Source organism: Spermophilus citellus (genome assembly GCF_964194105.1).
Source record: "Spermophilus citellus genome assembly, chromosome: 12".
In the NCBI taxonomy this organism is placed as follows: domain Eukaryota; kingdom Metazoa; phylum Chordata; class Mammalia; order Rodentia; family Sciuridae; genus Spermophilus; species Spermophilus citellus.
The window spans coordinates 10952030-10965468 of NC_138198.1; the positions used below are offsets into that span (position 1 = coordinate 10952030).

General features: G+C 40.4%; 1 protein-coding gene across 4 annotated transcripts in view; it reads left to right on the top strand.

Annotated features, from left to right (window-relative positions):
• The first annotated feature begins 5896 nt into the window (after positions 1-5896).
• FANCC (FA complementation group C) overlaps positions 5897-13439 on the top strand; it is a 192608-nt gene continuing 185065 nt past the window's right edge. The window contains exon 1 of one of the 4 annotated variants that reach the window (XM_081262803.1): positions 5897-6087. The gene's annotated coding sequence lies outside the window, so the exon portion shown is untranslated. The remainder of the gene's footprint in view (positions 6088-13439) is intronic. The other 3 variants (XM_081262801.1, XM_081262799.1, XM_081262802.1) reach the window with 3 other exon arrangements.

Below are 13439 nucleotides of genomic sequence, written 5' to 3' on the forward strand. Positions count from 1 at the left end.
TCTAGCTCAAATTCTCCTAGGGGCTGATCTGGGGCTGGATGGGCAGCATCAAGTTGGAGGCCCCCTGCCTGCCCAAAGGCAGTCCTCCTACTGCCCTTTGGCTCATGGGTGCCAGACAGAAAGGCTGGCAGAAGTGCCATTAACGTTCAAGTTTTCAAGAGAAGAGAAATGGGAATTTTATGTGAAATTCTCTGTTTTTTAAACGTTTTCAATTAACTTTTTTTCTTCAAAAACTCTTCAAGCTAAACAAAACAAGTCTGTTGACCAGATGCAAACTTCAGGGTGCTTTGTGGTCTAATATTTTTCTAGAGTCTTAAGAGATGTAAAAGAAAAGAACTTGGGTTCAGCTCTTCAGATGGGTGTGCACTTTTTGGGAGCTAAGATAAGTGCACAGGAAAGAGCCAGGGAGCAATACAAAGATAAGTGACTGCAGGGGCTGCAAATCCAAGCTTTGAGGAGACACATGCTTCCACCCCTGAGCTGAATTTTGTGATTCGTAAGAAGTGCCCCATGTGTGGGAAAATCCCCTGCTCACTTTGTCTTGATGAGTTAGTGCTGGTGGGCAAACAGTAGAGTCACTAATCTCAGTGCCAACCCTGATCCTTAAGCAGGTAATGGTGACTGGAAGCAAATCTGTTTGAAGAAATAGATTAATCAAATATTAGTGGAATCTGTCATTAAACACAAGAAATAGTCCTTGCAAAAGGAAAAGGGTTTTCTGAAATGTATAGGAGATGAAACTGTCTTCAATACTATGGAAACAACATACCAAGGGTATTCTGCAGCATTATCTGAAATTAGAGTCGTGGCAATTCATTAGAATAAAGGGATGAGATGTGGTAAACTGAATAATGGCCCCAGAAAGGTGTCCATGTCCTAATCCCTGGAATTTAGAAATGTTACCTTATATGACAAAAGGGACTCTGTAGATGTGATTTAAGTTAAAGATTTGAGATGGAGAGATTATTCTATTATTTTGGCGGCTGCTATAAGAGGGAAGCAGGAGAGTCAGAGTCCAAGAGAAAGAGACTGGGGGTGGGACCATGAGCCAAGGAATGCAAAAAACCTCCGAAGCTAACAAAGGCAGAAGGCAAGGAAACTGATTCTTTCCCAGGCCTTCCAGGAAAAACAAAATCCTGTCGACATCTTGAGTCAAGTTCACGGGGCCTCATTTGGGACTACTTACCTATTGAAGTATAAAATAATAAATTTATTTCATTTTAAACCACTAAATTTGTGGTAATTTGTTATAGCAGCAACAAGAAACTAAGACAGAAGGCAAAAAAAAAAAAAAAAAAATCACAGAAGGCCAGCATCATGAAAACACTTGTGAAATTTTGATAGTCCCAAACATACACAAAAGGAAGTAGTTTTTCTACCAATGATACTTTGTCACTTGCTGTTCAAAGCTTTTTTATATAGTTAAAATGATTTCTTCTGATACATTAAACCTTTACTGGTATGTATGCAAAATAAGAGTGACACTTTCATCTTGTGTTGTGAAATTATGTCTGAGAAACTCAATCAAATGAGATAATAACCGTGAAGTGCTTGGCAAATGCCTGACACATGGTAGGTGGTCATTAAATGTTAGTTTCCTCAACATTCCCTTGTAGATCTTGTATATCAAAGAATCAAGGTACAGTACAACACACACACACACACACACACACACACACACACACACACAGTGGTGTTACATTTTAAATTTGTTCTCTTATGTAGGAGTTGTCTTATTGTATGGAAACCAGTTTAGCACAATAATAAAAAGATGTAATTAACTAGTCTTATTGGGATACATTAGGCAATTAAAGGGTCAATCTGAAACAGACACAAGAAAGGGATGAAGTTTGTTTTTGAGTTAATGGTTGCCAGAATTAATCAAGTCACAAATGTGCACCATTTTTTTTCAATTGGTATTTTTAAATGCTTATTCTTAGCATTCTTTAATATTAATTTCATGCTAAATGAGTCATTATTAAATACTTATGAGGAAAACTATTTTTAAGCCATGTGCTCACTTAAAAATGTTAACTTATTACTTTCTGCAGGCAATAAAAATGTGCTATATTAGTTACAACACACCATGATTGTGGGATATATGCTCTGAGAATGCTTTTTTCACTGAACTAAAGAAAATTGGACTAAAACTGGCTTAGTATTCTCTCTTTTTCTTAATTTATTTTTTAGTTGTAGTTGGACACAACACTTTTTAGTTTTGCTCATTTATTTTTATGTGGTGCTGAGGATCAAACCCAGGACCTCACATGTGCTAGGCGAGCACTCTACCTCTGAGCCACAGCCCAGCTATTAGTGTTCTCTTGTATGCATCCTTGCTCAGAGGAAGGACAGTTTTTTGTTTTCTGGGAATTCTATGTCAGAGATTTCGCAATGATAGGGTTGTTTCTCTTTCTACAACGGTCACAGAATTTTCCTTAAGTAGATAAAAGAGTTTCCTGTCTTGTCTCCTGCTAGGGTTTAGGTCCCCCCCCACACCTATTTTTTTCGAATGAAACTTGCTACTCTCTTGATTTTGTCTCATTTTAACAACTGAGTATGTATTAATCTATGGTGTAGTAAGAGCAGATGTTGATTAATTAAAGGAAGAATCCCTTCACTAGACTTAGCTGCAAAAGGACAGAGAACATTTTTTTTTTTTTTCCACTACTATGGTGCCTCAGCTTAGTTCTGTGGTCAACAACTTAAAATAACACAAATTTAACAGATTTATTTTTCCTTATTGTAAAAGAATTACAGAGTTAGCTAATCTAGAAAATTCCCAGGATTGTTGGGGACCGACCTGGTGTGCTTCTCATTGGTTTTGCCCTGCCTTCTTCATTCCACCACTACTATTCTTAAGGGTACCTTAGGGTCTAAGAGGGCTGGAGTTCCAGTCAACTGAGTTACATGGCCTCAGGTGTTAGTCAGCTGTCTGTTGCCATCACAAAGTACCTGAGAATCAACTTTAAAAGAGGAAAGGCTTATTTTGGTGTATAGTTTTGGAGGTTTCAGTCTATGGTCAGTTGGCCCATTGCTTTGAGGCAGGTGCAGCATAGCAAATCATGGGTCAAGAACATCAGCACTTAACAAAAGAAGCCCTTCACCTCGTGGTCTGGAATTAAAGAGAGTCCTACATTCCCCTTTGAGGGCACATTCCTAATGACCTAAAACCTCCCACTAGGTCTCACCTCTAAAGTTTTCACCATCGCTTAGGTTTCAGTACCATGGCCTTTGGGGGAACATTCAAGATCCAAACTTTAGAATACCCCTAGTTGGAAAGGAGTCTGGGAAAGGATTTGAAGCCAGGTTCCAATACCTAACAGAAGAGATGGCTCTGTGCATCTGGTTCTGTATCTGTGAAACTGAAATGTGACCTACTACACAGGAACACTATGAGGATTAAAGGAAATAAAGCAGGCAAAAGAATCAGTCCAGTGCTGGACTTAAGAAACATGAATTAAATATTCACAGCCAAAGCAACAAAGGCACCTATCAAAGCCACAGACAAGATAATGTTCAGTGTTGGGGTGCCAAAAGGAAGACAGGAAACCAGGTGAGGGGACTCATTCTGGAAGGAGAAGTCTTACTAAAAGGGCTTCCACTATGTGGAATCCAAGACAGGTGATTCTATTTGTTGACTTCAACAGTCTGCAGGTTTGATGAAAATCAGGGAATTCTGACAACAGTTTTAATAGTAACAGTTTTATATTAGCCTATTTAATATAAAGGACATAATAATCTCTCAGATATGCCTTTTTTAAATATCTATTTTTTAGTTGTAGCTGGACACAATACCTTTGCTTTGTTTATTTTTATGTGGTGCTGTGGCTCGAACTAGGGCCTTGCACACGCTAGGCGAGCATTCTACCACTGAGCCACAACCCCAGCCCATATGATATGCCATTTTCATTTCTGCATTTTTTTTTTCTTGGTACCAGGGCTTGATCCCAGGGGCACTTAACCTCTGAGCCACATTTCCAGCCCTTTTTTGTATTTTATTTACAGATAGGGGCTTCACTGATTTCCTTAGGGCTTTGCTAAGTTGCTGAGGCTGGCTTTGAACTCTCCATCCTCCTGCCTCAGACTTCCAAGCTGCTGGGATTGCAGGAGCCACTGCTCAGCTCTGCTACATATTTAGGTGTGAGTAGGCGCTACATTATAACCACAACTGTCTCCAGAGGCACACATTCTCAGATTTATGACCCAATTAAAAATAGATTTATACAAACTGATCATCTCATTACTGCTTAAAATATTTATAAGGACAGTTCCATACATATGGATGCCAGATAAAATGATAACTATAAATCCTCAGAAATTGAAATTTGGATCTTTATATATTATATATGCTTCCCATTTAGCCCAAATTAGGCCTAAACATGGTGTCATTTCATTAACTGCAAAACTGCATAAGCCTAGCAATTCTTTATTAACCCTTGAACTAAAAAGATAAATCTCCACTACTGTAAGTCCTCAATTATTAGCACTACAAACACTAAAAATGATTTTTTGGCAAATAGGTAAAAGGACCTCATTAATGAAATAGATAGTTTAATTGCTTTCTTTGCTAGTAAAGGAAGGACTGAAACATTGATTTACTGTTTGTCATTACACTACGTGGTTTTTTTTGTTTGTTTGTTTTGTTTTTCTCTGAGGTACTGGGGATTGCTTTACCATTGAGCCACACGACCAGCCCTTTTTTGTTTTTATTATGAGTCTTGAAATTAAACATGCTGGCCTTGAACTTAAACATGCTCCCGTTGTAATCCCTGAGTTGTTGGAATTACACGTGCACACCTCCTCGCCAGGTTCTTAATAAATTCTTCTCTTTTTGGGGTGAGGGAGCCAGTGCTGGGGACACAACACAACTTTATTATAGCCAAGGTGTTAGGATGAGTGCCATTCAAGTGTGTATGTCCCTACATCGGCTCTGCTTTGGACTCACACACATAGGAAAATGTTTGTATCAAAGAAGCACAGACCCCTTTTAAGGTGGGATTTAAACAGTTTATTCCACTACACAGTCGCAAATCTTGCCCATCTTGTCTCCATTCTTGGATAGGGTTCCTCCTGTGTCCCCTTGTAATTTCTAAAACGTTACTACCACCATCCTACATGCTCATTTTATTACTTACAAGCTTTATGACCTTGGTCAATTACTTAATCTTTGATGGATTTATTCTTTGGCAAAATGAAGATTCCTTCATCATAAGATGAAGTTTAAATAAATGTGTTTAAATAAATAAGACCTATTTTTATTACATGCATAATTGCCTTGTAAGCTTTTTTTTAAGCACACGTGTAGTTTTAAGATGCAATTATGAAACACTAATTTAAAAACTCTAAAAAGATTAATAAGACTAGACTTCTCTGGTTATTATATGTACAAATATATTTTACAACTTAAACACCGATGAAAAACGCTCAAGCATTACTAAATTCTGGAATAAAACGTAATCAAGGACAAGCTAAGACCACAGACATGAACGGAACTTTGTACAAAATATTCTTTCCATTGATTTACATGGACCAGGTCTGGTGTGGCGCGCTTGTGGGTGGGGGGAGGGGAATCATTAACCTAAGAAAGGTGCCTTTTTGCTGCGGAGGACACAGCTAGGAAGTCTGACTCCAGACCCTGTTTAGAAGTTTCGCTCCCTTGATAAAGTGTCCTAATTTCCATTTTACCTTCTTTGCACTGTGAACAGAATCTTAAAGCAATGGGGCAAATATCGGTGGGAAGCTGCGCGCACCCAGGACTCTCACTCTAGCCCTTCCACAACCCCCAGCAGCCCAACCCTGCACTCGCCGCTGGGCCACTTCCGCCAGGCCCCGAGTGCCCGCCCCGCCCCCAGACCCGCCAGTCTTTCCCGCGAGGCCGCGGGGCGGCTTGCTAGCCCAGAGTGCACCGCGGGCACGTGTGCGCGCGCAGCTCCGCTGCTGAGGCCGCGGGAAAATTCCAAAAAAAGTCAAAACAATACAAAAAGCCAACACGAGGCCAAGCCAAGTTTTCAAGCCACAGAACCCGGGCGGTGGCTTCCTTTCCGCCACAGCCCAAACTGCTGAAGCAGCTCTGGCGAGGACCACCCGGTAAGAAAGAGGCCGCAGAATGGAGGGAAGGCAGCTGCTTCCCTCAGGGTCTGGCCGATGCGTCAGCTAGGGCAGGGGGTGAGGAGGAGGGGAAGGGAGGGAAGACTCGCGAGAGCGTCCGCCTCGCCCGCGCTCTGGGTGGCTGAGCAGGTTCCCGCCAGGCTCAGGGTGTGAGGAGGGCGGGGGAAGCGCTCCGGGGGCGGTGCCAGCCCGCGGAAGGGCGGGGCCGCGCTGGGGAGGCCGGCGAGGCCAGGGGTGGAGCCGGAGGCGGGGCCTGGCCGGCGAGGGCGTGGTCTCGGGCGGGGAAGACACAGGGGCGGGGCCGCCGGGGAGGGGCGTGGTCGCAGGCGGGGCGAACTGAGCGGTGGAGCCGCGGGGCGCGGGGGGGTCACGCGGCAGGGCTCCCCAGAGAGGCGGGAGGGGGAGCCGGTGTTTAGGAACTTTTTTGTTCATTGAGTGCAGGGGCCTGGGTCCTCTTCAGAGGAGAGCAACAACGGTGTATTTCTTTGTCTCAGGTCCGTAGGGTCTGTGCAGAGCTCGCGTCCTAGCCTGTCGCCCTCCAGAGCTGGCCAGGTCCTCTAGCCCGCCGCGGTAGGGACGGCCCCCTTGGAGGAACGGGCGGGCTCTAGTGGGCGCTCCTGTGAAACTCCTACTTTGAATGCCAGGGCAAATCGCGTTCAAAGCTCTTCTGTGGTTTTTAGGGGTGTAGTTTGTTGGCTTGCTCTTTTTATCTTTTAGGTGGGTGCATGTACAGCTAGAATCTCGGTGATCCTGTTGTAGGGGCTTAGGGCTCCGGATTGGGGGGAATTTGGAGTTTTGAAAACACTGTTAAGTTGGGGACTAGAATCTTAAGGAAAGGAACCAAGGAATTTTCCAGCAAAGATCTGCATGTGCCTGCATCAAAGAAGCACAGAGTATCAGATATGTGTTTTGCAAAGAATTTCTCTCTGTTTTGTTCTAATCTGAGGCGGGTTGAAAGCTCCTGTGCTTCTGGTTTCCGACTAGCCTGTGCCCCATTGAACACATCTAAACTGTGATGTGATTGACTTGCCAGTTATCAGTGAGCAGAGCACTTTTAGGCCACCCAACTTAAGCTATTTATGATTGTCACTCACCTTTAGTGATAAATAGACCGCACAAAACTATCGCACAGCTTCCCTCAAGGGAAGGTTGTTACAGATGATAGAATTCATACCATGTGTGGTGATCATTCATTCATAAGCGTGGATAGAAAACATGTTCACTGTGACTTTATCCATTAAACTGCATCAAAAAAGAATTTGTTTTCCTGCTTATATCAAAGGGCTGTTTCACCTCTCCTCCTAGAGTAAAAGTTGTACCCTACTTAATTAGAATGGTACTAATTATACTTTGGTATAAAAGTATTAATTGTACTTTTATATATTTTGTACATGTTCCTCTTCATTACTTTAAAAATTATTACAGCCTTAAAAAGGAAGATTTCATATATATATATAAATTTTATTTATTTATTTTTTCTTTTTTCCTGTCCTTCAAAAAAAAAAAAAACATTGACTTAATTGTTTGGCTGGATGTGGAAGATATGTTGTGGCATGTGTATAAAACTGTGCATGAGCATTTTAAAATAAATGGTATTTTAAACCAGTTCCACATTTCAGCAAGTAGTTCGAGTAACAATTATACAAATTTTATATTTATGAAAACCAGCTACAGAGGGAGGCCAGCCTGGCCAGTAGACAGTTGGACTGAGTGTCTAGGCCACAGAGAAACCCAGAGGAATCTCACTTGAGCTCTAGTTCCAAGCAGAGAGTGGTAGAGCCTCAGGGTAAAGTTCAGTATGAAATGACTTTAAAATTTTATTTTAACCTAATATATGCATATTCTCTGTTCTTGTTTATGGCTCCTGAATGACTGTTTAATATGAAAGACCACCTATAGGAGAGCTATGTTGAATTTTCAATGTTTCATTAAAAATGATCGTATCCAGAGGGATATATTATGGATAGTGCTGTGTGTTGTGGACAGGTGTTTAGACATGTTTTTATTTATTTATTTTATTTTATAAATATATTTTTTTAGTTGTTGATAGACCTTTATTTATTTGTATGCGGTGCTGAGAATCGAACCCAGTGCCTCACACATACCAGGAAAGTGCGCTACCACTGAGCCACAGCCACAGCCCCTGTTTTTATTTTTCTTGGACAGATACATATGAGTGAAAGTGCTGGATTGTAAAATAAGATTAACTTCTTAATAATCAAACTGTTTTCTATGTGGCTATATCATTTCCATTCTTACCAGCAATGTGTGAGGATTTTAACTTTGCCACATCTTTACCAATACTTCTGTCTTTTTTATAATCATCATCATGGTGGGTTTGAAGTAGTATCTCATTGTTTTTATTTTGAATTTCCCTACTAACTAATGATGTTGAACATATTTGCATTTGCTTATTAGCTCTTCTATGTCTTTTTAAACACGTCTTTTTGAATATTTTCTCCATTTTTTAAATTGGGTTCTTGGTTTTATTACTGTAGGAGGTCGTAAACATTCGTGTTAGGGATACGAGTCCACTATCAGATATGTGTTTTGCAAAGAATTTCTCTCTGTTACTTGTCCTCATTTTCATCATGTTAAAAAAAGTTTTTAAATTTGAGAAGTCCAATTCATCATTTTTTCTTTTTTTGAATTACAGTTTTAAGGCTATTATCAAATTTCACTTAATTTTCATGTATGCCCTGAGGAATGGATTCAAATTCATCTTTGTGGGGAGCCATTCTGACACGTGATTGGGTGACTCCCGTTAAGGGCCTGAGGCACTCTGGCTGTGTCGGAGTTATCCCGACCCTTTCCTGATGAGAGAGCCCATCCGTGTGGGGGTGTGCGTAACCACTGACCCTGGAGACCCAATCACTGACCCTGACCTTGGAGTGCAGCCCCCCCTCAACCTTCATTGGATGGAATTCTCCCCTGAATCTCTTGTCCCCCCAAATAAAAGGCTACTCCCCGGCGTGTTCGCTCTCTCTCTCTCTCTCTCTCTCTCCTGCTAGCCCAGAGTAATCCTCGCTGCCCTGCTGAGCGGCTGGAGGCAGGGAAACAGGGAGACCGAGCCGTCTCGGACCTAGCATTAAAATAAGGTACTGTCTGTGTGTTTTATTTTGATCTCTTCTAACTAACTGAATGCCAGAACCTCATTAATGAAACCACTGCGCAGGCCGCGTGGTAGACATCTTTTTGCATGTGGATATGCAGTTGTCCCAACACTGTTGGAAAAAAACCTGTCTTTTCTCCATGTAATTTGCCTTGGCACCATGGTCAAAAATCGGTTGACCATAGCTGGGTGTGGTGGCACAGTTTATTATTGAGTTTCTTTTGGAGGCTGAGGCAGGAGGATCTCAACTTAAAAGCCCACATGGGTATCTTAGCTAGACCCTGTTGCAAAACAATAGGAAATGGGCTGGGGTTGTACCTCAGTAATAGAGCACTTGCTTAGCATGCAAGGATCCCTGGGTTCAATTACCTGTACTGCCAAAAGGAAAAAAAAAATCAATTTGGCCATAAGTGTAAGGTTTATTTCTAGCCTCTCATTTCTGTTTCAGTGATCTGTATGCTTGCTCTTATATTACCACCAGGCTGTCTTCATATGGTAGCTTTTAGTACATTTGAAGTTGGGAAGTTTAAGTCTTCTAATGTGTTTCTCATTTTTCCAAATCATTTAGGCTATTCTGGGTTACTTAGACATATAAATTTTAGGATTAACTTGTGATTTTTCTCCAGAACAACCCTGCTGTGATGGATTTTGATTGGAGCTCTATTGAATCTATTGATCTGTTTGGGGGTGAGATTGCCATTTTACCAGGATCATGTAAAATTTTCATTCATTTAGATCTTTTAATTTCTCTCAGCAATATTTAGTAATTTTTAATTTAAATTTATTTTTTTAAATTTATCTTGAAGTTTTTGTTTTTGATGCTGTTGTGAATATGATCTAAAAATTTTTCATTGTTGGATTGATTGTTGCCAGCAGTATATAAAAATGTAATGGATTTTTGTATGTTGAACATGTAACTTGCAACCTTGCTGACCTTGATTATTGCTTTCAGCAGGGTTTTATTTTCCTTCTTTTTTTGGTGAATCCTATAGAATTTTCTGTTTGTTGAGATGACCAGTGATTATGTTTTTTTCTTCTATTAATATGATTTATTACATCATAACTGATATACAGTGTTATATTATAGAATCCTTTTAAAATATATATTATAATATATATATATATATATATATATATACATATATATATATATATATATATATATATAAAACATATATATGTTACTGGGTTTGGTTTAGAAATATTTTGTTGAGGATTTTTTGGTTTATTTTTTTTTTAAGAGAGAGAGAGGAGAGAGAATTTTTTAATATTTATTTTTCAGTTTTCGGTGGACATAACATCCTTATTTTATTTGTATGTGGTGCTGAGGATGGAACCCTGCGCCCCGCGCATGCCAGGCGAGCGCTACCACTTGAGCCACATCCCCAGCCCGTGGGTTTATGTTCCTGAGGAGTATCGCCCAGTAGTAGTTTTTCGGGCTCTGACATTTGGTATTTACGGAGTCTTAGGACGCCCTTGGGAAAAGCTTCCCTCCTAGAAAGAGCTGGGAAGTGCCTCCCTCCCATTTTTGTCTGAGTTTGCCAAGCATTGGTAATATTTCTTTAAATATCTGATTGAATTCGCCCGTGAAGTCCTCTGGACCCAGATTTCTTTTGGTGGGAATTGGGGATCAACCAGCTGGAGGGCTGCGCACCAGCGCGGCTGCAGTGGGTGGGTGCACCTGCCAACGCCTGCTTCCGGGCACGCGCCGTGCCACCTCGCGGGCTTGTGCCCTGCTCTGGGTCCCTGGTTTGTGCCCGCGGTATGTGCCGGTGTCACGTGTCCGGCGCCGGGTGTGGGGTTTGTGTGCTTTTGCAGTGCAGGCTGGTGCATGCTTCGGAGCTCAGGCTCCGTAGTGTCCTGTGGTCATCAGAACCCCGCGGCCAGCGGCCAAGGCCAGCAGTTGACTCCAGGGTTCCCGTTAATTGATTTAATAACAGCATTCCTCTGTGGGACAGCTTTCCACGAATAGCTTTTCCTGGCAAATTACAGAAGGCGGTCTTCCTGCAGATGCACTGGGCATTTAGCTTGAGCAAAGTTACCAGAGCGCGGTTTAGCTTATTTGATGAGTCGACTGTTTTCCAATCTCATCGTAGGTAATATTGTACATTTTACGTTGCGTACTGCAAATAGTATATTCAGTGAATTCAAGTTACATATTTTGATTGATTGGGAAGACTTAACATTTGTCTGAAGGAATCACTTGAATTTAACCCTAGCTTTCTGAATTTGGAGATCTCGTCCAATATATATTATGATTCTTTAGCCTGCCCCAGCAGATCAAAGGTTACAATAGAAGACTAAATACATACAGTATATAGTCTTTTTTTAAATTTAATTTAATTTTTTTTTTAGTTCTTGGCGGACACAACATCTTTGTTGGTATGTGGTGCTGAGGATCAAACCCGGGCCGCACGCATGCCAGGCGAGCGCGCTACCGCTTGAGCCACATCCCCAGCCCAGTATATAGTCTTATAAAGGAGTCGTTCCCATGGCATTTGGCAACCCGAAACATATACTGTTTCTAATTCTGACCATTAGATTTCTTAGTCATTACTTAAAAAGTTGACATAGTTAATCAAAGTTTTGCTTGATGATAAGTATCTCAATCTATAGGTATTTTTTGCAACTATTCAGCAAGTTTTAAGAATAATACAAAAATAAAAATATTTTATATGAAATACATAACTGATTTTTTAAAAAATTGAGTAGTTATAAGCTAAGAAAAAAATAAAAGTATCTTGAATTTTGGTAGTGACATTCCTTTGGAGGAATTAAGAGCTGGGAATATATTTCACTATAACATTTTCTGGTATCTTTATTTAGTTCTACAAGGTATACTTAAAATTGCACTAAGTAATTTTGGTTTTAAAAGAATTTAAGTGTCATTTGATGTAAAAGTAATTTGAATTTTGGAGAATTGTCTGTTCTTGAGACAGAATGGTGAAAACAGGACATCTTTAAAAATATTCTTGCGCTGAATCAGAACCCTCTTTGGTTACATCATATCCTGGCTGCAGTGGCTAAAGCCGAAGGGTTACACATTAGTTAATTTTGAAACTGTATATTGAGGTGTTATTGATGTACACTGAGTGGCACCTGTGTCAGAAGCCTCAGATTGTGCCCTGTAAATATCAGTACACCATGAACCCATCACCACCGTCCCACAGATTTCCTCGGGTGCTTTTCCCATCCTCCTCCTTATTCCCCTCTCCCAGCCACATCCCTGATGATTGCTAATTTGCTTTCCATTACTATACATTAATTTGGACTTTCTAGAATTTTATACAAAAGGAATCATACATTATGTACTCGTTTTTTTTTGGCCCATCTTCTTTCAGTTATCGTAACTGTTTTGAGAATTGTCCATTGTATTAGTAGTTCATTTCTTTTTTATTGCTGAGTAGTATTCCATTGTTTCAATATTTCTTTACCTTTTTATGGAATTTTGGGTAGTTTCCGGTATTTCTCTATACAAATAAATCTTCTATGAATGTTTATGCACAAGTTGTATGGACATATGCCTTCATTTCTCATGGGTAAAAATGTAGGAGTACAGGGTAGGTATAGGTTTGACTTTTTACGAAACTTCTAGACTATTTACCAAAGTATTTAAAATTTTAAATTCCTGGTATGCATGAGGATTTCTGATTTTTCTCTCCAATATTGGTGCAGTTATTTGATCAACCAGTCAATTAGTCTGTTTATTTGATACATAAAAATTGTACATGTTTATGGGGTGCCTCATGATATTTTGATGCATGTATACTTTATGTAGTGTTCCAGTCAGGGCAGACATGCATATCTCCTGAAACATCGTCCTTTCTTCATGAGAAAACGTTCAAAATCCTTTCTTCTAGCTTTTTAGACTATACAGTATACTATTGTTATCTGTGGTCATTATACTGTGAAATGGAATGCAGAACTTATTTTTCCTATTTAACCATAACTTAATACCTGCTGATCACCCTTTCCTCATCAGCTGTCCCCTGCTCTTCACTGCTGGTAGCCATCCTTCTACTCTCAACTTCTGTGAGGTCAGCGCTGTTAGATTCCACAGGAGTGAGATCATGGGTGTTTGTTTTTCTTGTGCTGGCTGATTTCCCTTACATAATGACTTCCAGTTCTGTCCATGTTGTCTCAAATGATAGGATTTCATTCTTTTTATGTCTGACTAGTACTCCATTGTGCATTATGTACCACATTTTGTTTATCCATT